Raw genomic sequence first — 27,982 nt, 5'->3', positions numbered from 1 at the left:
CGCGCGCGCGCGCGCGCTGGTGGATGCGCCGCTTGGACTGGCCCAGCTGGGCAGGAGCCCCTCGGCACATTTCCCCACGCCCCCCCTCTGATTACGTCACTGCAGCTTAGCTCCGCCCGCCGGGTCCTGTAGGAGGACCCGGGTGAGACAAGTGGAGAATCCTGCGGGTGGCTGCGGGCAGAGCTGGCGGGTACGGTTGGGGTCGGGGGTGGGGTGGAGAGGGGACCCGCATGCAGGGGCGTGAAGGGTGAAGCGGTTTGTCTCTTCAAGACTCATGGCAGGGACAAGTATTGCTTTCCTCCAGTTTCATAGGATTGATTCTGTATCACCCAAAATATTCCAGGCAGCTGGCGTGGCGTCCCGGGTGACCCAGACTCGCTCAGGGATCTCTGCAATTTTCTAAGTCACACAAGTTTGCAAAGTGGTGTCTACCATGGGCAAGCCCTGGGCATAGGATGCACAGGAAAGGGTAGAGAGAAAAAGCTCCTCACGCCTGCTGAGCTGCACCTGGATTCCGAGATTCGCTCAGCTCAAGGAGCCATCAGAGGCTCAGTGGGATGGAATGATCCAGGTTCCACAGCTCAGAGATCCAAGAGCTCTACAGCCCCCTTGCTTTAGCCTGGCAGTCAGCACTAGCCCATAGGACATGGCAGCCCCTCTTCCTACGTGCTGTGCAGGGAGCAAAGAGGACCGGGCAAGAAGAAGTGGGAGTTGTGTCGCATCAAGTTGCAGCTATTTATTTTTTGACTGTGATGATTCAGCCTGTGTTCCAATAGTTTAATAAGTCATAATCAATCCACAGCCTCTCTTTACTCACCGTCCTCCAAGCACACACACACACACAAACACACACCAACACACACACCTCAAAACACACACACACACACACACACACACCACTCAGTACAGTTTAGAGGATAGGAAGTCAGAAAGCAAACCCCAGTTAGGGCTGTCTGTGGGCGGAGCTGCCTTGGTCTGTCCATCCTATTTTCCAGCTCACCAATGAAAGGCAAAGTCCAGAAGCTATTTAACAGGTGAGATGAGCCCTGAAGAAAGGAATGAGCCATGGGAAAGGAATCAGTAGCAGCTCACTGCTTGGAAGGATGGAGTCAGGGGCTTCTAGTCTTCATCTGTCCCTGGGCTGCTGGTCATCCTGGAGCTAGGGGCTGGAGGAAAACAGCCAGGGACTGTCTGCTCTCCCAGCCTCCCTGGGAGTCAGTCTGCCTGTAGATTTGTGTGTGCGTACAAGAGGAGCAGGGGCAGGCAACTCACCAAAAGAGGGGAGTGTCCCTGCTCCCTGTCCACTGGAAGAGGGAGAGGCCATGGAATTGAGCTCAGAGAAACTGCATCCCGTGGCAGCCCAGTTGTGATGATGCCTGTTCCCACCTCTAGCTTAAAACCCATACCCGCCCTGGTTTCCAGGGAAAGAGGGGGCGAAGGGAGCCAGGAAGTACCCACTCTGCCTTCAAATTTCCTTAACTTTTATCCTGTAAAAGTTCTCCAACGGTCTTTGGAAAATTCATGTATCATTTGAAAAGAATAAACATCATTTTCAACCCACAAAGAAATGAACAGCTGGCTCGAAGTGCCTCCTCCCCCGTCGAGGTGACCCCTATGACAATGCGTGGTTTGGAGATTATTTGTTTTTAAATAACCACCATCCAAAATAGGTGGCTCCTGAAGGGTCAGCTCAATAGGCACCCCCTCTTGAGACAACTGGGGTGCCTCTGTGTGTTCCCATGGAACCCCCCCATGCACTTTCCTTGGGAAGAGACCAACCTCCTGCTGTGCACAGTGCTGGGTGGGGGGGGGTGTGGATGCTCAGAGGGAGGGGAGGTTCTTGAATGATGGTCCTATTTCCAGGCTCCCTGGAATGTTCCTGTTTTCAACCATTCTGTCCCTTGTCCCCTGCACACCATCTGCATCTTACCAGAACCGAAAGGTCAGCTTCCACATTCTCTTTCCAAGACTGCCTTGTATCTGATGGCATGAAAAATCCTTTCTGCTCTCGTGGGTCTTGATGCCTGTCTAAAAATGGGGCCTAGTGGGTAAAAGGTCTCTTCCAGCACACAAGGGGGTAACCTAGGACCTTTCCAGAGTGTGTTTCCTGGCACGTTCGTTCTGCGAGAGCAGATGGGTCTGGGGGAGGCTGCCTGCCGCTCCCTGACTTGTTAGGACTACCTGGAGGAATCAAGGGACCATTATGCACATGGGGTGATGAGGTACAGGCTATTATCTCACCTAACCCCTCCTCCTCTGTGGGACAGACCGTCAGTATTGTTAGTATTGTCATTGTGAGAAGTCTTGCCATAGAGAAAACTGTTGATCTTCAACCCAGTCTTTCAGAATTCATCTAGCCCTAGGAACCTTTCCTGTAAACTATTTTCCCCCATGTTTATTCATTGGTGCATTAGAGTTGTACATATTGATGGGATTTGTTGTTACACATTCTTACGTGCACACCATATAACAACACAGTTTGGCCACTATCACTCCCCAGCTCATCTCCCCTCCCTGCATCCCCCCCACCTCTTGGTCCCTTTCCTCTGCTGGTTTCTCTTTGATTTTCATGAGATGCCCCCCACCTTTTCCTCTTTCCCCCTCTAGCTCCCACATAGGAGAGAAAACACAGGACCCTTGACCTCCTAGTTTGCCTTGTTTCGCTTACTTAATGCTCTCAAGTTCCATCCGTTTTCCTGCAAATGGCATGATTTTATTTTTCTTTATGGCTGAATAAATCTCCATTGTGTGTATATACCACATTTTCTATATCCGTTAACGGACACCTGGGCTAGTTCCTCAGTGTGCCTTTCGTGAGTTATGCTGCTATAAACATGGGTGTGTAGGTCAGACGACTTTATTTCTGTAGGATAAATCCTGAGGAGTGGTACAGCTGGGTCATATGGTGGCTCCATGCCTGGTCTTTTGAGACACCTTCATACTATTTCCATTGTGACTGTACCAATTTACAGTCCCGCCGACAGTGTAGAAGGGCTCCTTTCTCTCCACATCCTCTCCAACCCTCACTATTATTGGTGTTCTCGACGGCTGCTGTTCTGACTGGAGTGAGATGAATCTCAATGTCGTTTTGATTTGCATCTTCCTAATTGCTAGTGATGTTTAATATATTTTCAAGTCTTTGTTGGCCATTTGTATTTCTTCTTTTGAGAAGGGTCTGTTTGTTTTTTTGACCATTTATTAATTGGGTTATTTGACTTTTTAGTGTGAAGTTTTTGGAGCTCTTTATGTATTCTAGATAATAATCCTCTGTCAGAAGAGTAGCTAGCAAAATTCACCCTGTAGGTTTTCTCTTCACGATCTTTATTGTTTCTTTGTTGTGCAGAAGCTTTTTAATTGGATGCTGTCCCGTTTATTAACTCTTGGCATTATCTTCTGAGCTTTAGGACTCCTATGGAGAAAGTTGTTGGCTGTCCCTAGAAGCTGGGGTGCTGACCCTTCATTTTCTTTAAGGAGTTGTGTAGTTTCTGCTCTAATTCTAGGATCTTTGATCCATTTTGAGTTGAATTTTGTGCAGGGTAAGAGATAAGAGTCTAGCTTCATTCTTCTACATATGGATAATCAGTTTTTCCTGCACTGTTTGTTAAAAAGCCTGTCTTTCTCCAATTACATTTTTGGCAGCTTTGTTAAGGATCAGATGACTGTGTGTGTGTGGGGTTGTCTCTGTGTCTTCTGTTCTGTCCTGTTGGTCTCTGTGCCTGTTTTTATGTCAGTACCATGCAGTTTTGGTTACTATAATTCTGTAGAATATTTGAGGTCAGGTTTTATGGTGCCTCCAGGATTGCTTTTTTGGCTTAAAATTGTTTTGGCTATTTTGGGTATTTTATTCTCCCAAATGAATTTTAGGACTGTTTTTTTCTAATGCTTTGAAGAATGTCATTGGTATTTTGATGGTGATTGCATTGAATCTATAAATTGCTTTTAGTAATATGGCCATTTTAACCATATTAATTCTGCCTATCTATGAACATGGGAAGTCTTTCCATCTTCTGAGGTCTTGTGAACTAATTTTTAATACCAATCGAGTGTTTCCTTGTGGTGGGCACTGTACTAGTTATTTTATATTAACTCATTTGCTCCTCACTGCAATCCTATGAAACACCCTTGACATAATTAACATACTTTTGTGGATGAAGCATCCACTGCACAGAGAGGTTAAGTACCATGCCTAAGACCACACAGCCTAAGTCCACAACCACCCTGCCCTCCCCGGGGAATGGCTGCAGGATGGGTATGAAGAGCGAAACAGGTTGGCAAGCTGGGTCTGTCATTTTTCTAGACCCTAATAATGTGTGGGGGGGTGCATTTCTTCCCCTGATGAAAAGCCTTACTTGTTTCAAGCTCTTGCCTGTGAAGTTATCCGTCCATCTCAGGGCATCTTTTTGTGAGCGTGTTTCAGATTCTCTGAGGCCCTGACGACCGTTCAGTCCTCCTAGGGCCCCTCTTCCTCTTGCTTCCAGATTGAGCCAGGAAGCAGAGCGGCTGGCACTCTCCCGAAGGTGGGGCAGCCCAGGCTGCTCCCCAGGCAAGAGGGTGGGATGTGTAGGCACCCTGCAGAGGGATGGCCCTCTAGCTCAGAGGTCCTCAGCCAGGCTGCGCAGGAGAGTCACCAGGAGCTTTAAAAACTATGGATGCCCTCACTCCATCCTTAGCGGTTCAACATAATGGTCCTAGATGGAGCCATGTCACGGTCAGAGATCCCCAGGTAGCTTTAATGTGAGCTAGATCTGAGAACCCCTGGAGTTAAACCTTCTTGTTTTAGATGCTAAGGAACTTTGGATGAGGGAGGTGACAGAACTGCCCTGGGTCAGCCCCCAAGCAGCTGGGTCTCTACTCCAGGGCTATTGTGGACTCACGCTGCACACCCAACCTGGGGGATCCTGCCACATGGGCAGAGGCAGCACCCTGAAGGGCTTGTGTGGCCCTGGGGCCTGAGAACCTCTGCTCGCCAGCACTTGGGACTGCCATTTGTCTTCTCACAAGGAAAAGCCCCTTTGGAAAGCAGATGCCCCTCATCTCCTGGTGGATGTGGGTGCTCTGGGGAAGGTGCTCACTGTCTTGGCTATCTCTCATAGAAACAAGCACTGCACAGCTGGAGAGAGGGTCAGAGCTCCCCGAGCCGACTGGAGCCAGCAAGTGGGTCTCAGGGCATTGTCTGTGTAGAGCTGAGGAGATCAGAGCCAGGCTTCATCCTGACCAAAGTGACAGTAGGACCATGCTGGATGGATTCCCTTCCTAAATATGACTTCAGTCCTGAAGTTTGGGTGTCACCAGCAGCTGGGGACGTTGGTGAGAAGTCCTTGTCCCCTCTGGGAGAGTTCCAGACATTGTCCTGATCCTTTTCTTGCTGTGCTAGTGGCCACACTGGTAGCTCATCCTTAATGGGACATGGAATGTTTCCATTTTAACAGCACTTTGGGGAGGCGCAGATCCCCAGGAGGGCTCTCCAGCTGGAGACGCTGGCCTGACACTGGCGGAAGGTGGTCTTCACACTGAGCAGGGTCTTCTCCCTGAGCACGGAGCAGCCAACTCTTTCTCTCAGAAGTCAGGCATCTCTGTACCAAAGGGCTACTATCCCCAAGAAGCAAAAGCCGAACTTGATCTATTAACTGCAGTTGATATGTGATCACCCCCCTTGCCACAGGTAGAACTAAGCCTTATATATGCTACTTTTTCCCTATACCAGATGCCCCTGCTAAAGTTTAATTTATAAATGAGGCACAGTAAAAGATGAACAACAATAGCTATTGATAAAATAGAACAGTAACAACAATGTGCTGTAATAAGAGGCATTAGAAACTTATGAACTGTCTATTTCTGGAATTCTCTACTTAACATAGCTGGCCATGAGAAACTAAGACAGTGGAAGCCTCGCCCTGGGATCAGGGAGATTTCAGCCTTTAAATCCTCGGCATCTGAGGAGGATGCAGTTCCTGAACTGGCCCCCAGGTGGGGTGAGCGTGCAGAGCTCAGTCACTGGTCACTAGGTCGTCCCTGCGTGCTATGCACCAGGCCTTGCAGGTCGGAGCTCCCAAACCCACCCCTCCAACCTCCTTCCAGTCTAGGGGAGGCCACGCAGCTCTGGGAGAGTCAGAACCACGAAGGTGCTTGGAAACCAGTGCTCTGCTGCAGATCTTGGCTTTCTCTCTCCCCCACCCGCAGCCCTCCCTCCCGGACTGTGGCTTTCCCCTCTCTGGCATCACAACCCTCTCCACTCTCAGGGACCCCACCTGATCTGAGTGGCCTTCCTGGAGTGAGGCAGCTGCAGTGCCCTGCAATCTTGGCTGAGGAGAGATTGCTAGAGGCCCAGAGGAGGAGGCACGGTGGGCAGATGCAGGCCCTGCAGAGGGTTGGCCAAGTGGGTTTGGGAAGGGTCTTGAGGCGTTGCCTCCAGGAGCCTGGTGCCTGTCCTTGGGCTGCAAGCTAAAGCCCCACGTGAGGCTTCTTCTGAGTGCTAGGAAGATTTCTGCAAGGCGGAAATGGATGGCCAGTCCTTCCTCGACATAGGTGGTGACTCCGCGGAGGCCTGGGGCATTGGTGAACATTTCTGTGGCAGGCCAAGGGGGGTTTTCTTTGTTCACCCAGATGAGGCCCTAAAGTGGGACCTGGCCACTTTCCAAAACCAAGAGCCCGAGGCCGGCTTCCCCCTTCTCCCTTGGGGCGACGAGCTGTTGGCTTTGTTTGCTGGTTGGGCTGCAGGTCCCCAGGCTTCACGGTGGGAGCCTGCCCGAGGTCCCAGAACAGATGGCCAGACTGGGAGGGGCTGTGGGAGGCTTCCCGGCCCTCAGGTCATTCATGTGCTCCCCCGCCCGCCTGCCACTGCCGCCGCCCCTCCCACCTTGCTCTCCTGTGGCCAGATCTCCTCTTCAACAGACTGTCCCTGTGGCTGCTGCCAAAAACTAATTTCTCTGTGCCACTTCAGACACTCATTCTTCCTCCCTGGAAAGCCTCTTTTATTTGGGATTGTGAAGCATGACAATTCCTGGATTGTTTCTAGCCTGCCCGATCACTGAACTCTTCTGAATAGTCAGTCGAGGCTCAGGAGGTGTCCACACTCCTAGGAGAGGCGGATAAGAGCAAGGTAGGATCCTAACATGACCCAAGAGAGCAGGCGACTGGGACAGTGAGATGTGACCCGGCACAAGGACTCAGTTCGGCCTCTCTCAATGGCAATCCCAGTTAGATAGAACCCAATGATTTTTATTTGACTTTCCTCTGTATGCATAGCATGTAAAAATTTAAACAACCTGCTATAATACGGCTGGTATTCTAAAGCCATCCCCCGCCCCTCGAAGACTTGGCATCAGTAGAATCTGTTCTAACATTGTGATGTCAGCTCTGAAATGGATTTTCAACGGCAAGTTCCAAAACGATTTGGCAATGGCGATATTGAATGCATAATTTAGTTTTCTAAGATGAGCACCTTCGAGTGCTGTTTGACTGTCCGACTATTGAAACATAGCAAATACTCGCTTTGGTGGGTAGTGCTGATGTGATTGGCCAAATAAACAAACCAAAAGCATGAGACAGGCAACTAAGAAGTGATCATGCCTCTGAAAACTAGACCTGAGTGTGATCCTCTTGTACAGGTACAAACTCCTTCATCCATCCCTCCTACCTTCCTTCTTTCCATCCATCCATCCTTTCATCCATCATCATATCCTTCCTTCCTTCCATTCTTCCATCTTTCTTTTCTTCTTTACATCCATCCATCTTTCCTTCCTTCCATTTGTCCATCCATCAATCCATCATCCATCCGTCCATCCATCCACCCATCCATCCATCTTTATACCCTTCCTTCCTTCTATCCATCCTTCCATCCACTAATTCTTCCATTCATCTGTCATTCTTCTATCCATCTTTCTTCCATCTACTCATCCTTCCTTCCATCCATCCATCTATCCTTCTATCCATCCTCTCTTCCATTCATCTTTCCTTCTTTATATCTATCTTTCCTTCCTTTCATCCATCCACCCATCCATCCATCTTTATACCCTTTCTTCCACTATCCATTATTCCATCCACTTTCCATTCTTCCTTTCATCTACTCATCCACCTATCCATTCACCCAGTCAATAAACAAACAAAACGTACTAGAGAAAAAAAAGGAGAAAAATTGTTGTCTGAGTCCTGAGATGAAGCTCTGATGGTGTCCTCTAGGGCAAGGGAACTCACCAACTCCTACTTCAGGCTCAAAGTCCTTAGCAAAAGGCAGGCAGGGCAATAATTGAATTCCCTGTGGACAGATGTTTTCCATGGTCTCTCACCGTCTTTCTTTCTCTACTATGGATTAGGGCCTCACACATGCTAGACAGGTGCCCCACCACGAGCTACACCCCATACCCCCTTTTGAAGATTTTAATTTTGAGATGGGTTTCACTAAGTTGCCCAGGCTGGCCTTGGATTTTTTGATCCTCCTGCCTCAGCCTCCCGGGCAGCTGGGATTACAGAAGTGTGCCTCCGCACCTGGCTCACAGTCTCTTCTGTCTTGCTCGAGATAGGGGCTATAAAGGGCTGTTGTATCTAAACCGCCTTTGTCCCTGTTTGGGTCATCTTGCCACAAAACTGGCAGTTTGTCAAGAAGCAATCTGTGGTGCGTGACTTAGCGAGCAGTTGGTGCGTTTCTGGAGGGGGTGGAGGGAGGGCAGCTTGGTAGCCTGAGTGGATAACGGCTGCCCCAGTGGGTTTGGATGACTCATCCTCATTAATTCCTCCTAAAATTACATCATTCTCTCTAATTGGAGATTCTGATATAAAATATATGCTAATAATGTGAGTTGATCTTTAGTAAAGATGGTAGAAGGATTTGTTTGACCAGGAAAGTCTTCTTATTTTAAATTTAATTTTCTGTTTATCAAGTTATATACGTACATGGCCAAAAATGTCAAATAGTAGGATTAGGCTTCTAATGAAAAACAGCTGTCCTCCGCTCCATCCTTCTCCGTTTCTGATACACTCCCTGAGGACAAATTCCTCCAATTCTTCCCACTCTCCCTTGTTACCTCTGTGTTTTCCAAACAGCAAACATACACTTTGATTTCCAGATCTTTTTGGTTTAGATTCTGTTGACTACCTACCGGGAAAAGTCCCCGACTCATTGCTTTGGGGTGAGTTTTCCTAGTCCTTTCTCTCCCATGTAGTTTATCATCCATCCTGTCAAATTGGTGGCCTGTGTTTGCATTCTCATAACTGCGTAAATATTATTTAAAGCTGAGCCAAGCACTGTTCCCTGCTGTCCTCTCCTTTCTTATAGATTTTTGTTTTCCTTGGAGTTAATGATTACCTCTTAAATTTTTTTTTTTTTGGGCTTACTTTTCTGTTTCTATTCAATGATTCATCTTCAACAAGTCAAAAATTCATTCAACATATTGGTTTCATTTTTGCCTGGGAGCGGCCTCCCTGGGCAGCTGGCCTCCCTGGGCCCAGTGTCTTTCTGCTCCTCTGGACCCGCTGCCCTCCCCGTCTGCAGCACAGCTCTTGGGACTCTCTTCACCCTCATCTGATGGTTTTCTCTCTTGCTTTCCAACATCAGCCCTCTGCTCCCACTCTGTTTCAGGGTCTGATTTACTTCTTGGGTGGGTGGAACATTGCGGAAGTGTATGTGGCACCCAGCCTCCAAGATGACCCCTGATGACTCCATGTGGCCCTTCCCAGACGGTACCAGGAGTGGTCTGTGTGGCCGATAGACTATGATGGATGGACCTGATGGCATGTCCTGTCAGGGGTCCGGGTGTAAGGGCTGACCTACCTTGGAGGCCCTTTCTTCTGGCTTGTTCTCGCCCACCAGTCTCCTTTTCTCATCTCCTCTCTCGTTTTATCTTCCTGTTTCCACTCCTCTCCTCTCTTCTTTTCTCTTCCTCTTTCTCTCAGATCACTCCTGGGGAAAGCCCGCTGCCCTGTTGTGAGCCGTCCTATGTGGTGAGATGCTACTCCCCCAGAAGAGCCCCAAGCCAGAGCCACCAGCTAGGCCACTCACGAAAAATATGACAATCAACGTCCGTTCTTCTAAGCCCCTAAAACTTGGCGTGACTTGTGATGCAGGAATAGATACGAGCAAGGTAGACTCCTGGATACCGTGCTCGTCTAAAACTCTCCTCACTGCGCCCTGGGTTTGGCTGATGAGTTGACCACGTGTAGCAATCAGTTCTGCAATCGGGAATCCTCTTCCCTCTGCCTTTTGAAGTCACTCCTCCACCGTAACCGGCTTCCAGTGTGCATGTTGGTAGGTCCGATGCTTTTCACTTCCCTGCAGACTTGCAACATTTTCTCTTTATTACAGATGATATGAAATCCCACAACGCTAGGCCTTGGTGTCTGTCAATTTTTTCTTTTATCATTTATTGGATTTTGCATTCAATAGACCCCTTTCATCTGGAAACTCATGTCCCTGATTTATCTCTTTGTTTATTTATTTATTATTTATTGGTACTGGGGTTGAACTCTGGGGCACCTAACCACTGAGCCACATGCCAGTCCTTTCTATTTTTAATTTTGAGACAGGGTCTCGCTGAGTTGCTTAGGGCCCCACTAAGTTGCTGAGGCTGGCTTTGAACTCATGATCCTCCTGCCTCGGCCTCCCAAGCCACTGGGATTACAGGCGTGTGCTCCCATGCCCAGCCCACATCCCTTGTTTTAAAAAATTGTACTCTTATTTTTTCAGGTAGACCAGTTCTCTGATTCCCTTGGTGTTTTTTTTTTTTTTTTTTTAAATTTTATTTTCTATCTCTCTGGGGTTTTGGGTGAGCTTTTATTTCTAATCCTTTTGTTCAGTTTTTAATTTCAACTATTGTATTTTGAATCTCCAAGAGCTTGTTGTAGCCCCTAAACATTCTCTTTCTATAGCCTTCTGTTCTTATGTATCATAGATGGGATATTTTAATCTCAAGATTTTAAGGACATGGCTCATTTTGAGTTTTTTCCTACTTTTTGTTTATCTATTTATCTTTTCGGATCTCTCTATTCTGTTTATTTTTGTCTGTCAAGGTTTTCTGCAGATGTCCTTGTTGATCCTCCACTATTATATTTAAGAGAGGAGCGCTAAAATGCTTATTGGCGGCTCTTTGTCCTCAATGTGGTGTCAAGGGCCACCCCTTGCCATTCACTATAGAATGGTCAGGTAGAGACCTAGGTTACTACCTAGGTCTGCAGGTTGTTTTCATTTGCTCCACATCCTCCCCAGAACCCCAGCCTTGACCCTGGCGACTGGTGCTATTAGCCAAATAGGAGAGAGTGGTTTAGATTTCCGTGCAGCGTGAAGATGATGGTTCAGCCTCCCCACTCAGCCGGTACCACACTTTCACCTTCCAGTGCGTCTCATATTACCAACCCCAGCCTAAGAGTTTCAACCATTTTACAGAATCAACATCATTGGAAAGAAAAACAAAACAAGAAGAAAAAATAAATATCTGGGGAAGGGGAGGCTACACAGTCTGAGGCAGTGGATCCGAGGACCTATCTGTCATAAAGCCCCTCAGCTGTCCTCCCAAAGCTAATGTGTGAGACAGTGCAGGGATTTTCAGAGGCAAAATGATTGGGTTATGAGAGCTTCAGCCTGGATTAATCCACTGATGTGGATTAACTGGGCAGTAACTATAGGCTGGCGGGTGTGACCAGGGTTTATGTTTTGTCCCTGGCGAGCAGAGCTCTCTCTCTCTCTCTCTCTGCTCCCTGGTGGCCACATCCTGAGCTGCTCTCCTCCACCACGCTCTTCGCCATGATGGTCGGCCTCTCCTCGGGCCCAGAGCTACGGCGTCAACTGTCTGGGGACTGAGACCTCTGAAACTGGGAGCCAAAATGACCTTTTCCTCTTCTACATTGTTCTTGTCAGGTCATTTGGTCACAAAGACAAAAACCGCTGGTTAGAGCGCCAGCCCTGCCCGCAGCCTCCTGTGCTGGGTCCCTGTGGAGTTCTGGGTGCTGACCGGCTTCCTGGCCAGCGTCACCCGACCTGCTGGCGTTTCATGTTCTCTGTTCCTCAGAGCCAGTTCTCTCCCTGGCCATTTTCCAACTTCCAAAATGTCGCTGGAATTTTCTTGTCCGTTGTTGTTTCCTCTGCCATTCTCTCTTTCTTAGAATGTTTGCTTCTTAAGCCAGGCGCGGTGGTGCGCCCCTGTCATCCCAGCAGCTCGGAGGCGGAGGCAGGAGGATCATGAGTTCAAAGCCAACTGCAGCAATTTAGCGAGGCCCTAAGAAACTCAGCGAGACCCCATCTCTAAATAAAATATAAAAAGGGCTGGGGCCAGGCGCGGTGGTGCACACCTGTGATCCCAGCGGCTCCAGGAGGCTGAGATGGGAAGATGGCAAGTTCAAAGCCAGCCTCAGCAATGGTGAGGTGCTCAGCAACTCAGACCCTGTCTCTAAATAAAATACAAAATGGGACTGGGGATGTGGCTCAGCAGTTGAGTGCCCCTGAGTTCAATCCCTGGTACCCTGCCCTACTACCCCGAAAAAAAAAGGCTAGGGATGTGGCTTAGTGGTTAAGAGCTTCTGATTCACTCCCCAGTACCAAAAGAAAAAAAAATGTTTGCTTCTTAAAATTTCTTTACTATAATTTTAGTGTAGTTGCAATCAGTGAAGTGAAGAGAGAGCCTACATTTTGGAAGCAAATTTTTGCCACACGCACCTGAGATAGAGCACTAATCTCCAGGATATATAAAGAACTCAAAACACTTAACACCAAAACAAAACAAAAAACAAAACAAAACAAAAAACAACCCAATCAATAAATGGGCTAAGGACCTGAACAGTTACTTCTCAGAAGAAGAAATACAATCAATCAACAAATATATGAAAATGTGTTCATTTGTAGTAATTAGAGAAATGCAGATCAAAACTCTAAGATTTCATCTCACGCTAGTCGGAATGGGGCAGTTATCAAGAATATAAGCAACGTAAGTGTTGGTGAGGATGTGGGGGAAAGGCAAAATTATACGTTGCTGATGGGACTGCAAATTGGTGCAACCACTCTGGAAAACAGTATGGAGATTCCTTAGAAAACTGGGAATGGAACCACCATTTGACCCAGCTATCCTACTCCTCGGTCTGTACACTAAAGACTACTAGAGTGATGCAGCTACTTTAATGTTTATAGCAGCACAATTCACAATTGCTAAACTGTGGAGGCAACCTAGATGCCCTTCAATAGATGGATGGATAAAGAAATTATGGTACAGATACACAATGGAATATTATTCAGCATTAAAAGAGAATAAAATTGGGAGCTGGAGTTTTGGCTCAGTCATAGCATGTGTGGGGCACTGGCTGGGTTCAATTCTCAGCTCCACATATAAATAAGTGAACAAAATAAAGGTCCATCAACATCTATCTATGTACCTACCTACCTATATATTATATATATATGTGTGTGTGTATATATATATACACATATACACATATGGATGGAGTTGGAGAATATCATGCTAAGTGAAATAAGCCAATCTCAAAAATCCAGGGGCCGAATGCTTTCTCTGATAGGTGGATGCTAATCCATATGGGAGGCAGTGCATGGGATAAGTGGAGGAACTTTGGATGGGGCAAAAGAGAATGGGGGATGGGGCAAAGGGGTAGGAAAGACAGTGGAATGAGACAGACATCATTACCCTGGGTACATGTATGATTGCATGAATGGTGTGACTCTACTTCACGCACAACCAGAGGAGTGAAAAATTCTGCTCCATTTGTGTACAATGAATGGAAGAGCTTTCTACTGTCATGTATAACTGATTAGAACTCATAAATAAATACATAAATAAATAAAATAAAGCTATTTTTTAAAAAATAGAGTAGTTGGGGACAGGAGAAGATGACCTGGGTTTAATCTGCCATATGTGACCAAACATCTTAACGGGTCGCCTGCACTTGAGTTTTGCTTGTTTGGGTGTGTGGATATTTTTAGTTTTGTTTGGTTGCGTTTCACCAGCTCAGCACTGTTACCTGGTTGACTCTGGTCTGAGCTAGGGACGCTCATGTCCTCACCGCTGGCTCCAGTGTGATCTTCTTTGGAAGCAGGGTTTTTCCAGAGGTGATCAAGGGTGGGAGCAGACGAAGACCCTCTCAGTGAGCACAAGCAAAGGCTACTTGTTTGGGGCTTGATAGAGCAAGGAGTCCACCTCCACTGTTTGCACTCAGCAGAGGCTGGAAGGCAGGCAGAGGGGTAGGAGAGCTGGGCAGTGGGAGAGGGGGTGCTGGGGTTTGTCCTGAAGGGGGAGCAGGCTGGCTCTTGGCAGGCCATCCCCTGCGGTTTGGTAGGGGGGCATATCTGGCTTTTCCCCGATTGCCCTCATGTTGGAAGCAGGGGCAGTTGAGGAAGCTGTCAGTTATTAGTCAGATCCTGGCCATTTGGGGCCATTTGCAACAGGCTCATTGTTTAGCTTCCTGGACTGGTTACTGCTGATAACGGGTTAGCTCCTTGGACTGGCTACAGACCGTGGTCAGTTCTATTTTTATGTGTGGCCTGGCCGCGTGTCTCAATCTGTTCAGTCCCAGGAATTAAGATGAGGCTGTGTGGTGGGTTAGCAGGCCTGTCTACTCTGGTCTCACAGGGGGGCTGAGGCGTCCATCTGAAGGAGACAGAGACCAAATGCCTGGCAGAACCTGAGTGGGACAGCAAGGCACCTCGCCTGGCCATGACCCTCAACTCGCCTCCCCTCCACCTTCCTCGAGATGCCTGTGTGCTCTGGTGTGAGTGGGGGACTTGAATCCCCGGCTCACGACAGCCCCATCCTGGTCCTTGCCACAGAAGAGCAGGTCAAGCAAAGCTGCTGCCCTGGGCTGGAGAATCCTGGTAGAGCCCAGGGGTCTCCAGGAGCTTGGCCAGTGGCCCGTGGCCCAGAGACAGCCACCTGCACAGTGGCAGTGAATGGAGGGTGGTGGGATGATAGGGACCAATACAGGGGACATGGCAGGAGCAGAGGGCACTGCGGGGACGGCTCTCCCCAGTGTAAGGAACTTCTCCTTCCCCACGCCTGCAGCAGGTCCCTGGAGGTAAAGGGACCCCATCAGAGACATCTGCATTGTTTCCAGAATATTTTTGGGAAGAGAAATTTTAGATCAGACTTAACATTCCACTGGCAAGGGCTCGGAATATTGATCACTGGATTCTAAGTATAAATGCTGTGCAGCCGTGTTCATCCACAAAAGCACCCTGCAAGGTGGGCTAGGGACTCTCCAGCTGATGTTTTAGGAGACCAAGGTTTAGGATCTGGCTTCACCCAACACTGTCTGGTTAATGAGCGGCAGAGCCAGGTGTGTCTGTCCCTATACACATGAGCAGGGTCTCCCTGCCCACCTAGACAGAAGTGACCCCCTTCTCTTGTACAATGAGCTCCGTTTGCTTATAGGTCCTTCATAGTGGGTTTTCCCTTGTCTGTCATTGCCTGTCTGCTGGTCCTCAAGCATGAGCATACCCAAGAATGGCCCACTGCTTTCTGATTCAGTGAATTGGGGAGGCCCAGGACCTGGCATTTAAACAAGATTACCAAGCAATTTCCCCAAGTTCAGCCTGGTTTCTGGTATGCAGCAGGCGGTGAGCCCATGGGTAAAGGAGCCAGGATTGAATCTGCGCCTCCTGTCAGGGAGGGTCCTGCCCTGTTCCCGCCCCATTCCTGTCTTCCTTGCTCTAACCACTTGCTCTCGGCTCAGGCTGCTCTCCCAAAATACCACAGACCCGGCGGCTCGAACAGCGGACATGTACTTCTCATGGCTCTGGGTCTGGGAAGCCCAAGGTTGAGTGTCTGGAGAGGGTCTGCCTCCTGCCTCCTGCTGTACCCTCACATGGCAGAGAGAGATCATACTATCAAGTGTCTTCTCAGGTCACTGATCCCATGCACCAGGTGCCACCCTCATGACCCAATCATCTTCCCAAGTCTCCACCTCCAAAATGCCATCGCATTGGGACTTGGGGCTTCAGCACGTGGAATTGGGGGACACATTCGTCCCTGGCATCACCCCAGTAGGAGACTGAGGCTTTGGGTCATTTTCTGGAGAGGGAGAATTCATGGGTGGGGGGAGAACTCATCCTGGGTCCTTGCTGTCCTCTCCTTCCCAGCCCCCTGCCCTGGGGACCATGCTCTTAGGAACACATCTCTTCGTCTAAAAACCAAAATAAAAACAAGTTAGATTTTTATTTCTAATTACAAACAACGTTAACTTGCAAAACACAGAAAATCACAGTGCACAAGACCCACTGGGTGGTCTTCTTCCCTAGACCCAGCCTCTATACATGCCTATGCCTTCCAGTCTTTTCTGTGCGGTTGCAGACACATCCTCTTCCTGCCAGCCCAGCCAGCAGCCTGACGTCCTCAGCCTCTGCCACTGTCCCTCGGGCCCCACAGAACCCCAGTGGCCGGCCTGTGCTGCCATTGCCCACCCCTCCCGTGGGAATCCCGTCTTTGGGTGAATCATCGCAAAATGGCAGTGCCTCCTGACACTGGCTACTGCTCTGTCTCCTCTCTCCTCCCTCCTTCTCCCAACCGAAGGACGAAGGTGTGGCATCTTCTATATTAATATTTCAATATTTTGGCACAGCGAGCGAAAAGTTCAGACCTGGACTCTCACTGCTTGCCGAGCGGGAACCAGCTCTGCAGGGGGTCTCTCTCCCCTCCTCCCTCGAAGAGGTGTGCAGCCAGCCCCAGGCAGGCCTCTTAGCACGCTCTGGTTGGGACACTGTGGTGGCTGGCACTTTTCCCGGCCTCTCCCTCAGGTTATCAGCGTCACCCCCATCTGAGTGACTGTGAAGAGTTATGATCTTATTTGGGGATAATAAACACGACCGGCTTCGGGGAACCAAGAACAAATCCCTTTTCCATGCAAATGCGCTTTGTAATAAAACCCTGCCTGGACAGAACAGGAGGCCCTTCCCAGCACACTGTGCCCTCTGACAGGGAGGGCATCCTTCAGAGTTCTCCCAGGGGCCACCAAAGCAGGAGCAGGCGCTGGAAAGGCTCGTGGGGGAAAGGATCTGGATGCGGGGCCATTTCTGTTTAATTAAGAAGCCACCAGGTGGTAGGAAGCTGGGCAGGGTGGCTCCAATATTGTCGGAGTAAGGCTTTCTCCACGTTGTGGGCACAAGGTCCCTTTGTTTTTTTTTTTTTTTTTTAGAGATAGAGACAGAGAGAGAATTTTAATATTTATTTATTTCTTAGTTTTCGGCAGACACAACACCTTTGTTTGTATGTGGTGCTGAGGATCGAACCCGGGCCGCACGCACGCCAGGCGAGCGCGCTACCGCTTGAGCCACATCCCCAGCCCACAAGGTCCCTTTGTAAGTCAGACCTTAAGTCGCCCTAGCAGAGCAGGCAGGATGAGCTCCTTATGGGTTCTCAACTCTGAAGCGCACAGAGCTTGGGGGAGATGGGGGGACGCAGGCACTAACTGGGTGCGTTCTCTGCACCTCGCTTGACGATGCTCTAGGGGCAGAATCCCATTTAATCTGCCAGCGACACAGGGGCTCACTGCCTGGGACAAAGGAGCTCCCCAGGTTGACTCTGGTAAGGTCAGGAGCTTCCTAAGTTGTCACAACTAATCAAGGCAAAATTGAACCCTCTTTGGTGCCGAAACCCAAGTTCTTCGTTTTTTTCTCCACCTTTATGGAGATATCATTAGCGAGTAAAAATCGTGTGCGTTGAAAGTGAAGGCCCTGGCGACTCCCTGTGCGCAGTCCACATTGTGAAATGGTGCCACAATCAGGTGACTCACACGTGTCACCACCTCACAATTACCCTTGTGTGGCGAGACCTCCTAAGAGCCGCTAGAGCCCCACCCTGCCCGCTGGGGAGCCCAAGGAGAGCGCGCCCAGCTCATCCGAGGCATTCAGAGGAGAGTTTCCATCTCCAGGCTGGAGGGAGGCCTCAGCGTGAGCGGGAAGCAGGGCGGAGTTTCTAGGAAACAGAGTTGGAACAGAACCCTTGGGGCTCCATCTGGAAAGGGGGCTGCTCTGTGGAGAGGCAGAAGCAAGAGGGCCCCGTGCCCTGTCACCTTCATCTTGCTGATCCCAGTGGAACGTGCCCAAGGCTGCAAGGGGCCACCTTGCAGAGGGAAGAGACGTTCAGACAAAGGACTCTTTCCTCTTGCTTCCCCTCCCAGCCCCCCCCCGCGGCGACAGTGGTATTCCTGGGGTACAGACAGTAGGCAGCGTCTTCCAAGTCAGCTGAGCTGGGGTTGCTGGGCTCCAAGGTTTGTGTCTGCAGTTGGCCATTTGTTTGTCCCACCTCCGCCCACGCCCACTGTTGGGTCATTCCGCAGGTCCACCCACGTGTGGCTGTGTACAGGTGCTCATGCTGGGCTGGTGACTACAGGACCCAGAGGGACTGCCCACTGGACACGGCACTGCTGAGCATCACCTGGTACCTTCCAGGCCTGGCTGCAAAGCCCACTCTGTCCATCAGGCCTGCAGGGACACTGCCTGTCCCCAAGTCAGAGGTGGCGCACTCGGCCCAGCACAGGGGACAAGGGTTTGCTCCAAATGCTCTCATGTATGTATCACCTGTTTGAATTGATATTTTTGGTGCGCCCTAGGGCAAGTTCCCAATACTAAGCAGATTTTTTTCAAAAAGGATTTTGTCTTTTTGAATTTTTATAATTATTTCCTTATTTTAAGCTTCTGACTTATTCATTTACTTTTTGCAAATAATTCCTTTTCTGTGCTCTTGTAATCATGACATTTGGAGACCACCTTGATGTCCAATAATAGAAGTTCAGTGAGATGTACCATTTTTGTAAACGTAACTAGACCAATGCAAAGACAGGATTGGAAGTGACTGGATTAGACAGGGGAGCTCACTGTGTGCGCTGCGTGCTATAGACGTGATAGGCCTCGTCTTACTTAATCTGCAGGACAACTTTGTGAAGGAGGGGGCTTAACATCCCCTTCTATAAATGCAGAAATGGAGGCAGAGAGGCCAGAGGATCTGCTCAAGGTCATGGGGATTTTAGCTCAGTCAGTTGAACCCTGGAGTCTATGCTCAAATTCACTGTCCAAGAACTAATGTTACTTGCAGATAGGTGGTGAGATTGTGGATGTCTGAATATTTATCTTGTCTGTATTTTCTTACTTTTAACATGCACACTTTGCTTTTGCAATAGGGCTGGGGGTGTAGCTCAGTGACAGAGCACTGGCGAAGCATGCACCAGGCCCTGGGTTCAATCCCCAGTAGCACAAAAAGAAAAACCTGAATTGTTTTGGAGTGAGGAAAATTTAAAAATTTCCAGCCCACTCTCATTCAATTATTGCTGTTTTTCTGTTTTGGCAGTACTTCATCAACTTTTAAAATTTGCAGTATTGTTAAAATAACCAAGTATGTATTTACATTTGACATTTAGTATACATATGACTTTGTAATCTCCCTTAATTTGTTTTAGCAAATCCATGGATATTATAGTTCTTTCCCACTCTCCCCTGTTCTCTATGCAGAGCTATAAATAAAATTGACTGGAAATAAATTATCAGTGAAAAGTTATAAAATAGAGAGAGAGAGAAAAAAAAAAAAAAAGCAGAGTTGTAGAGAAAGTGAAGTGTCGTTAACCACTTCAGAATGTTCCAGAATCTGAGAGCAGTTCAGATCAGATTGTTATCCTGACAAACTGACATTCGACCAGCTGCATGTTGGGTGGCCCACCGCGAGAACCGTGTCCTGGGTGGGGAATCTCCCACTCACCAGACAGAGCTCACCTCCGGACCCACCCGGCTCCAGATTCTCTAGTCTCCTTTGTAGCTGGGTCTGGGGACCCTGAGCTGGGAAGTGCTAGTCACAGGTACCTGCGTGGTCTTGGGCGAGACACTGGGGACAGAAAGTAGCAGGCACTACATGGGGTCTTCTTGTGAGGATGCCAGCAGCAGCGACTGAGTCATCTCCAGGTGGCACGTGGCCCTGGTCCTGGGAACAGCATCCCCGGGTCCGAGTGCTGGTCCTGCCACGGCCTGCAGCCCTGCTGTGCTCACCGGGAGTTCTGGGTGGTGACTACGGGTTTGCACCTGGCTATCTCCCTCTGATCACCCCTGTCCCTCCTGAGGATACCACAAACTACTCAGCGGTTTACTACATTTTATTGCCATTTGATAAGTTGGAGTTAGTTCCTCTCACGGGCAATGACGGAGGTACACTTGCCTCCGTGCATTTCCGTATGCTCACCACGCACACCTTTAACCCAATGGTGTCTTGTTTTCTTTGTTCTTTTTAGTTACACATGACAGTAGAATGTATTTTGACATATGATGCATACATGGAGTATAACTTCCCATGCTTGTGGTTGTACCTGATGTGGAGCCACACTGGTCGTGTATTCATATGAACACAAGCAAAGTGATGTCTGATTCCTTCCACTGTCTTTCCCTTCCTATCCTCCTCCTTTTCAACCCCATTCCGCTCTGTCCAATCCAGTGAACCTCCACCGCCCCCCACCCCAAACACATACACCTATTGTGAGTCAGCATCTGCATATCAGAGAGAACATTTGGCCTTTGATTTTTTGGGATTGGCTTATTTCACATTGTATCCATTTATCAGCAAATGCCATAATTTCATTCTTCTTTATGGCTGAGTAATATTCCTTGTGTGTATGTACCACATTTTTTTAAAAAATCCATTCATCTATTGAAGGGCATCAAGGTTGGTTCCATAGCTAAGCTATTGCGAATCGAGCTGCTATGAACATTGATGTAGCCATGTCACCATAGTATGCTGATTTTAAGTCCTTTGGGTATATGCCAAGGTGTGGGATAGCTGGGTCAAATGGTGGTGGTTCCATTCCAGGTTTTCTGAGAAATCTCCACACTGCTTCCCATAGGGGTTGCACAATTTGCAGTCCCATCAGCAGTGCATGAGTGTGCCTTTTCCTTACATCCTCACCAGCATTTATTATTGTCATTCTGACTTCAGTGAGATGAAATCTCAGTGTAGTTTTAATTTGCATTTCTCTAATTGCTAGTGATGTTGAACATTTTTTCATATATTTGTTGACCAATTGTATTTTTTCTTCTGTGAAGTGTCTGTTCAATTCCTTTGCCCATTTATTGATTGGGTTTTTTGCTTTTTGGGTGTTAAGTTTATTGTGTTCTTTGTATATCTTGGAGATCAGTGCTCCGTCTGAGGTTCAGGTGACAAAGATTTTCTCCCATTCTGTAGGCTCTCTCTTCATGTTCTTCTTTATCTCCTTTGCTGTGAAGAAGCTTTATAATTTGAATCCATCCCATTTATTGATTCTTGATTTATGTCTTGTGCTTTCGGAGTCTTGCTGAGGAAGTCTAGTCCTGAGCTGGTATGATGGCAGTTTGGACCTACTTTTTCTTCTAGTAGGTGCAGGGTCTATGGTCTAATGCCGAGGTCCTTGATCCACTTTGAGTTGAGTTTTGTGCAGGGTGGGAGAGAGGGATCTGGTTTTATTTTATTGTGTATGGATTTTCAGTTTCCCAGCCCCATTTGTTGAGAAGTCTATCTTTTCTCCAATGTATGCTTATGGCTCCTTTATCTAGGATGAGGTAACTGTATTTATGTGGGGTTGTCTCTGTGTTCTCTGGTCTGTTCCTTGGTCTTCATGTCTGTTTTGGCCAAGACCATGCCGCTTTTGTTACCATGGCTCTGTAGTATAATTGAAGGTCTGGTATTGCTTTGACTATTCTGAGTCTCTTATTTTTCCAAATGAATTTCATGATTGCTTTTCTTATTTCTATGAAGAACATCATCGGAACCTTAATAGGAATTGCATTTAATCTTTATAGCGCTTTTGGTAGTATGGCCATTTTGTCAATATTATTTCCCAACAGTTTTTTTTTAAATATTTATTTTTTAGTTGTAGTTGGACACAGCACCTTTATTTTATTTATTTATTTTTATGTGTTGCTGAGGATTGAACCCAGGGCCTTGCACCTGCGAGGCGAGTGCTCTACCGCTGAGCCACAACCCCAGCCCCACCAACAGTGTTTTTATACAATAAAATGGTAGTAGGATTAGGCAATGCCTTCAGTATTAAGAGGGTTTTTCAGAAATTCTGGGCTTGAAAAAAAATAGCAAAGATATTTGCATGATAAACAATACATTTTTGTATGAGTGATTTTAGCTTGAAATTTTATTGAAGTCATTGGAAAGCATCCTAGAGGGATCTTGTTTCTTTTAGCTAATAAATTGGGTCATATCTTGAAATTTCCAAAGGCCATGGAAATTGGAGTGAAATATTACTCATAGTGAATCCTATGCTTGGTTATTTTCCCGAGTGGCCGTGCATTTACATACCAGTGGGGTTTTGTGACGAGTCTTCTGGGTTTCCTTGTTGCTCATCTGCACTCGGCTCCTGGTGCCTTATGAATAACCCTGGGTCAGCCTGCTACCTCCATGGGCAGCTCAGCATCTGGGGATTTCCAAGAGAAAACAAATATTCTTTGCCAACCGTCCTTCCCTTCCTCGTGGAAGTTTTGAACCACGTGCAGGTGTCTTTTGGTCGGGGATTTTGTGAGTTTTCCAACTGTGTATTTTCTTGGGGTCTTCCATGAGGTACGTGACAGGTGACAGGAGGGAGTTCTGAGGCAGAATCTAGAATGCAGAGAGTTGCTCATAGGAGCAGTAAGCATCCTTTCAGCCAGCTCTCCAAGACCCTTTTATATACCTCTGATGCTGGGACCTTGCATTACTTACGATTGCGTTCAACTCCAAGTAAAAGAAAATCCTAAATTATGGTGCCTTAAATTACATGGAGAAAATTCTACAAGGAGTCCAGGGCTGGCGCTGTGTCCTGCAGTCTCAGTGACCCAGGCCCCTTCTGTCTTATAGCTGTTAGAGGTTGCTTTCTTCCTTAAGTTCTGCAGTGGTCCAAAAGGGCTGCTCTGGTGTCGGCCATTACTTCATTTCCCACCAGCAGGGGAGAGGAAGCAGAGAGAAGCATGTATAAGGGTCTTTAGAATGAGACACTTTCTGGGTAGGGCGTCATCACAAGGCTTTGCACAGCCATAAGGGTGACTGGAAATGTAATCTGGATCCTAGGTGGCCGTGTGCTCAGCCAAGACCTGGAGGCTCTCTAAGGGAGGAAAGAGGAAATTGGGTTCTCAAAGACAACCACCCAACTCCACCCCAGGCAGCTGTAAAACGTCAGATGAGTCTATTTTCTAACGGGGAGAATCAGCACATGCATTGCAACTCCTCTGCGACGCATTACGCACGTTGAAAGGCTGTGGCGGGCGGAAAGCCTGAGGTAGCTCCGCACAGTGTGCAGCCCATCCAACCCGGCCTGGAGTTTCACTGCCCCGACTTGAGTCTGTTTTGGGTACTTCCTAGCTGTGTGGCCTTAGGCAAGACCTCCCTGAGCAGCACTTTCTTACCCCAACTCTGCTTTTGTGGGTGGCTACCTAAAATGCACAATGAAAAGTTACCTAATATTTGTTTACTTTCTTGTAATTTAGATTTAACTAGGTGTTCTCTATTTTTATTTGCTAAGTCTGGCAACTCCGTGTCTAACCTGTAGGTAAAATGGGGAGTTATTCAGCATTATTTTTAAAAACTTGATGAATAAACAAGTAAATGAATAAACAGATGGCTGGGGGTGGGGCTGCCCCTTCTCACTCTTTTGGCCTGGCAAGGTCTGATGGGCAGAGCATCCGCTCATGGGGCAGCTTTAGGTCCTTAGTAGGTGGACACTGAGCATCTTGAGTGGCCCAAGGAGGCGTCCTGCTCTCCCCAAGATCCAGCCCATGTGCTCAGTTCTCTAGAGAGTCAGCCTCTGGGACATTCGGCTGGTGGCCATCATCTGAGTTTATAGTGCAGACCTTGGCTGCCCGGTGGTGCTCTGACTGGGTGAGTTCTCAACTTGGCAACAGGAGGAAGGCTTTTTGAATCTTGACCTTGCCCAGGCTTGCAGTATGCAATCCCAGCCTCCCTTGGGAGCTGGGCGGGCAGCGAGATGCCTTTCCCAGGCAGCCCTGCGATTGGAGGCGAAGAGACCCACCCTCTGCAGGGGGCTGGGGATCTGCTGGGGTGGTCCATAGGCCGCGAGGATCCAGTGCATTTTGCGTGTGGTGGAATTTTGAACTTGCGGTGGGGTCATCACTATCGTAATGCCGAGAACATCCACGTGGCTCTCTGCCTGGCTTTCGGATTTGCACCTTCTTCTTGTCCCATGAGTGGCTTGAGGCCCCTTCGCTGGCCCTTTCTCGTGGCATTGCGCACCCCTCTCTCTGCTCTCTTTTTCGATGAGCTCTTGGGTGTTATGTGACGTCCTGTGTCTCCCTGCCTCCTGTGTCACAAAGCCATGGCCCACAGTCCTTCTGTGTTCAGAGGCTGCCAGGGCCTGGGCGTCTCCTGAGAAGTGACCCCTCATCTTCTGAGGGGTGGGCGAGTTTCAGCCCCTCCGAGGCCTCTGCTGGGCACCACCCAGGGTGGCCTGCGGCATCCTCCCGGGTCTGGGAACCGCCTGCTCCAAGACCTTTGACTTATTTCAGAAAAGGGGTTGCTTGGTGAGGGAACTGAGAAATGAACGCTCTGTGCTCCACGGAGTGTCCAGGGCAGTGCGGCCTCCCTGAATTCATACCCTGATGGTGGCACACACGTGTATGTGGGTGACTGCATTTTTCTGGGGAGAACATCCATATTTCTTGTCAGCTTTTCGAAGGGTTCTCTGACTGAAGATGTCCCAGGGCGGCCACTCTGCAAGGACCCTTCTCCCCGGTGCATCTCAGCTCCAGCAGGGCCTGGGCCTCGGGCTGCGCTTCCCCTTACGCAGGCCTGGTGAGCTGCCCCTGAGATGGCTTCTGTCCCACGCCATGCCTCCCTCCTGGCGTGGGTGGGGATGGGCGCGGTGGAGTCAGCCCCAGACCCGCATGGTTATGAAGATAAATCTGCTGGGGGAAGCAGAGGGAGATGGACGCTCCTATTAACATCCAAAACCAATTACAGATGCTTCTGCGTTATCTGCAGCTGGGGATTTTCTGCACTGCTTTAAGCACAACGGGGACTTGGCTGCACCAGGATGTGGAGCAGCAGGATAAAGCAGAAGGGAACGCGCTCATCGGGCTCATCAGCCCTTGAGTGAGGGGGGAGGCTCCTGCCCTCCCTTGCAAGGAAGGGGACACTGCCGTCCTTCCCCAGAGCAGGGGATGGCAGCGTTTTCTGTAAGTGGCCAGAGAGTGAATATTCTAGGCGTGTGGGCCATGCAGCCTCTGGGGCAAGTGCCCTCCCATTGAACAAGAGCAAATTGCTATGGACAGTAGGGTCCTAAATGATTGACTGTAGCTGTGTTCCAATAAAACTTTATTTATAAAGCCGGTGGTGACCTGGTTTGGCCTCTGGGCTGTGCCACGTGTCTTCACATGAGCGCCCAGGTGGTCCCCGGCCTGCTCCCTTCCTTTGAGTGTTTCTTGCTCAGGTTTGGAGGCCTCCGTGGCTCCCCCGGTCCCTGGTGAGGGACGGGCTCTCGCTGCCTTCCAGGATGAAACCACTTTGTGGATCCATCTCAATGTTTTTGGGGCTGAGTTTTGCACAGCCCGGTTCTTGGCAAGGAGCGCTGTAGCTGACTCCTCTGCTAACGACATGTTTCATAAGCCTGTTTGGATGGTCCCCTTGCAACTCCACCCAGCCATAGAACGCTTTTCCAATCTGTGCTGATGGGTTCCCGGAGACAGGAGAGGGAGCTGGCAGTTCTCAGGGGTGTGGTTTCCCAAAGCGTCATCCCCCAGGATGGACCCCACTTGAGACGCGGCAGCAGGGCTCTGGTGGGCTCAGCAGCCCCTCGTAGGTCTGTTTATGAAACAAGTTAAAGGCATATAACCATACCTTTGTCTGTACACTTGTCAATAACTCTGTACCATCGCAGTGAAACAGAGGGCACTCACCTGCCACCCTGACCATCTTAAGTAGGTCCTCTGGCCGTACGCGCACACCTGTGCGTTAGTGCTCTGGAACGTCTGGTCTTGCTAAACGGAGACCCCATACCCACTGCCTGGGCCCCGCTCCCCCCCCCCCCAGCTCCTGGCCATCCCCATCCTGCTTTCTGTCTGTGCACTTGGCTATTTCAGGTTCTCACATGAGAGGCAAATGGTTCTCCGATGTCCTCAAGGTTCACCTGCGGAGCTGCATGTCACAGGGTCCCTCCCATTTGAAGGCTGAATAATGTTCTGCTGTATGTAGACACACCTTTCTCCCCCTACCCACCTGTCCGTGGACACCGAGGTGGCTTCCCGGCTCGTGAATGTCGTGAATGACACTGCAGTGAACAGGGGGTGACCTCTCAAGATCCCGTCTCCATTGTTCTTGGGAATATGCTCAGAAGTGGGACAGCTGGATCATATGGTAGTTCTATTTAAATTTTTTTTTTTGAGAAACATCCATTCTGTTTTCCATAGGATATTTTATAGCTCTACCAAAATATATAGCTTTTCCTTTTTAAAGGAAAAATGCAATGAGGATAATCCATAGAGTTCCATTTACTCATTCATTTGGAAAGTGCCTGCCAGCCCATAGGCAGTAGGGCGATACATCAGTCCAGACAGATCCTTGCGCTCTCGGAGAGACAGTCAGCAAACAAACAGTCACGTGATTCCACCCGAGAGATGAGAAAGGAGTTTAACTTAACTAATGGTGCACTCCTGTGATTCCAGCGACTTGGGAGGCTGAGGCAGGAGGGTCACAAATTTAAGAGTGGCCTCAGCAGCTTAGTGAGGCCCTGACTCAAAAAGTAAAAAGGGGTGGGGATGTAGCTCAGTGGTTAAGCTCCTGCCCCAGATTCAATCCCTAGTACAAAAAAAAAAAAAAAAAAGGCATTAGGAATTTGAGAATAGAAATGAAGGATGCAGCCCCCACCCCGTACAGCCCAGCCAGGTCAGTCAAATGCTTCTGCCGAGACCACAATTGGAGTTTAATTACTCTCCACCGACTCATCAGACTTTTTTTTTTAATTGAGGTGAATTTCACATAACATATCGTCAACTGTTTTAATGAACAATTCAGTAGCACGTAACATACATTGTTGGACAACTACCCTCTCTATCTAGTTCCAAGACATTGTCATCACTTAAAAATAAAACCCCTTTCCATTAAGCACTTTCTACCCACTGTCCCGTCCTGCAACCCCCGACAACCACCCATCTGCCTTCTCTCTCTGTTGAATTCTGGCTATTGCGTGTAAGTTACATCATACAGTATGTGGCCCTTTGTGTCTGACTTCTTTCACTGAGTATGTTTCTGAGGCTCATCACACGGTAACCTGTGACAGAATTTCATTCCTTTTCATGGGTGAATAATATTCCACTGCATGGCCATACCCATAGTGTTTACCCCTCCATCAGTTGATGGACATTTGGGTTGTGTCTACCTTTTGCCTATGGTGAATAGCGTTTCTAGGAACACTTATGTACAAAGGCTGAGTCTCTTCAATTTGGGGGAGGTACTGTCATCAGGGATTTTTTGCGGCTTAGAGATCACTCAGGTTCCAACCCATTAAAAGAATTAGAGGGTGACCACGTCCTTTCACTTCCGTCCCCTCCCAACCTGGCTGGGCTTGGATTGGGCGGCGAGTGCTGAGCTGGGCACTTGCTCCCTCAGGTTCTGAATGTGTCGGAAAGTTTCTGTCTCGCTCTCCCAGCCCTGGTTCCCGTAAATCACCTTCCCCAGAAGAGCGTGACCCATCCGGTCCGCCCTTAGGTGTCCCAGGGACCCTGCCTGGCTCCTGGCGGCGAGGCCCTGCCTCTTTCTGCCCTCCCCAAGGGAGCAGGATCCGGGTCAGGAGTGACCTGGGGAGGGGGCCTCTGACCTCACACCTTTTGTGAGGTGGCCTCTGCTTTGCAGTGAAGACAGGGCTTGTTGGCAGGGGGTCATGGAGACCCCTCTTCCAGGAGGAATGCCAACTCACTCCCTTGTTGGCTCCCCCGGTGGCCGCCCCCAGCAGGTCCCTCAGGACTGGGAAGGAGGAACTTGCCCTGAGATTGGGGTCCGAGAGGTTAGACGGGTGAAGTGGTTTTGGAGGCCAGAGCCCTGGGCGCTGAGTTTTCTGT

At 48.9% G+C, this 27,982-nt stretch overlaps 1 protein-coding gene across 1 annotated transcript in view; it reads left to right on the top strand.

Annotated features, from left to right (window-relative positions):
- Slc39a11 (solute carrier family 39 member 11) overlaps positions 1-27,982 on the top strand; it is a 384,139-nt gene that overhangs the window by 27,336 nt on the left and 328,821 nt on the right. The gene's annotated exons all lie outside the window — the stretch shown is intronic.

The sequence above is a fragment of the Marmota marmota genome, unplaced genomic scaffold, assembly GCF_001458135.2.
Source record: "Marmota marmota marmota unplaced genomic scaffold, marMar, whole genome shotgun sequence".
Taxonomy (NCBI): Eukaryota; Metazoa; Chordata; class Mammalia; order Rodentia; family Sciuridae; genus Marmota; species Marmota marmota.
The sequence above is the reverse complement of the archived record's forward strand: the minus strand, read 5'-3'. Positions and strand labels throughout refer to the sequence as shown.